Here is a 2,325-nt window from a genome sequence, read left to right as displayed (position 1 = left end):
ATCCTAAAAGCATAAAAAGACCTTGAGGAGGAACAATATCAGCCAGGCACAGAGTATATTAAGTGACAGAAGCAACAAAGAGAAAGAAAAGGGTAACATTAAGTAGATTTTTAAAAGCTAGCATTAGCTGGTAGGAAAAGTACTTAAGGGATTGTTGGTGGTCTGAGTGGGAAATTTAAGCAAAGAAATAGCAATTCAAGAGGAATAGGGCATGCAATTTGAATGTATTTTGGAACTAGCTGCTTAAAATATGTTGCACTGATCAAAAAACTAGATGAATAGCCACTTAGTACTCTCCCAGCAAAAGATATTTGGAAGGAAAAACATCACAAATGTGTAACAAAATAACATTCATTTCTTTTTAAATACCAGTAACATCCCTACTAAAGAAGAACAATATAGAATGTGTATATATGTACACATACATTCAAAAGTAATACTAATGTGAATATATTCCTGGAAAAATAAAAGCCATGTAATGAAATTTTAAATGTAGTAGAGACATGGGCTACTTAAAGGAATCCTAAAGTAGATTATTTTATGCAGTGAACATTTTATAAAATAAAGAATAATATACTAATTCATTTTACTTAAAGCATGGTTTCCTGTTTTAAATATTAAGGTCACTAATCCACAAAGCATTTATTGAGTATGCACTATATAGGCACTGTACATACTCAAACAAAACATCACTCCTGCCCTTTAGGGGCTTATAGTCTAGTGAGTGATTTAGACAAAATTATAATGTGATACAGTTTAATGGCATTATTTTAAAAGTCTATAGATTAACATAGGAAGGACCACTGAACTGTGGCTTAGGAGAGTCAGCAAAGGATTTATAGAGGAGCTGATGTCTGAGTTGAATGCTGAAGGCTAAAAAATTCTGAAATGAGGGGAGAAAGAATTTCTAAAACTTACGCAAAGCCTTGGTGATTTATCTCAATACATTTAAATTGGAAATATTTCTCTAATGTAGATTTAACAACCATATGTAGTTTAGTTAAAAGTATTAAAATTTTTTGTTATACCATTTATGTGAGATTGATGTATGTGTGTGCATATACATGTGTATGTGTTAAAGATGTAGCTAAAGTTTAGAGTGAATCCATGTATTATCTTCCACTCCCTTCCTGATACCCCATCTAAAATAAAAGTAAGTAGATTTAAAAGCAAAATGAGGGTTCATAAAGACACAAGAACAGCAAAAAGCTGAATCCTAACTCAGTAACTGTGGGGAAGCTAAGAAGCAACCAGATTTATATCTCTGTGAGAGTGGGCAAGGATGGGCTAAATACAAGGATTTGTGGAAAACCTACTAATGAAGCAGTTAGATCTTGAAATCTCATCTGTCACTCCAAAGAACTTGGCAACTGCCCCTCCTTCACCCTATCTGATGTCTTCTGGTCTAGTCTCTCCAGATTGGAGGGCATTAGTGCAGTTGAGGGAGGGTGGTATTGGAGAAGGTAAAATACTTTTGAAACGGGAAATTAAGTAACTGCATATTGAGGGCCGAGCCCGTGGCGCACTCGGGAGAGTGCGGCGCTGGGAGCGTAGCAACACTCCTGCCGCGGGTACGGATCCTATATAGGACTGGCCAGTGGGTGCGCTTGCTGGCTGAGCATGGTGTGGGCGACACCACACCAAGGGTTGCAATCCCCTTACCGGTCACGAAAAAGACAAAAAAAAAAAAAAAGTAACTGCATATTGAGAATCTTCTTCCTACCCATCTTCCAAAATGCTAGCAGCTACAGTATACACACTCTCCAAAGCAGCAGACTCAAAAGAGTTTCTCTGGATAACTGACCAACGCAAAAGAAACACCTAAAACATATGGGCATTCAGGGTTTCCCAAGAAACAGCCCAGCCAGATATCACAGAAAAACTTGTAATCAACAAGCTGGAATATCACCGTAACTTCCAATCGGATTTGTGGTACACAACTCTAAGAATCACCAGATATTTGATGAAAGCCTCTATTATAAAAGACAGAGGCTAAAGAAAATAAACAGAAAAAGTAACTTGAAGAAAAGAGACTATAGAGAAGAAAAAAGAACTTTCAGTAATACCTTCAAAAAAAGGTAAAAGGGGGCCGGCCCGGTGGCGCACTGGATAGTGCGCCGCTTGGGAAGCACGGCGGCGCTCCCGCCCGAGGGTTCGGATCCCACATACAGACCGGTTCCCGCTCACTGGCTGAGCGAGGCACGGGAGCAACACCGAGGGTTGCAATCCCGTTGCCGGTCCCCGGTCCAGTACGGGGGCAACACTGAGGGTTGCGATCCGTTGCCGGACACGGAAAAAAAAAAAAAAAAAAAAAAAAAAAAAAAA

Source organism: Galeopterus variegatus, unplaced genomic scaffold, assembly GCF_000696425.1.
Source record: "Galeopterus variegatus unplaced genomic scaffold, G_variegatus-3.0.2 Scaffold7963, whole genome shotgun sequence".
NCBI lineage: Eukaryota > Metazoa > Chordata > Mammalia > Dermoptera > Cynocephalidae > Galeopterus > Galeopterus variegatus.
Note: the sequence above shows the minus strand (reverse complement) of the source record.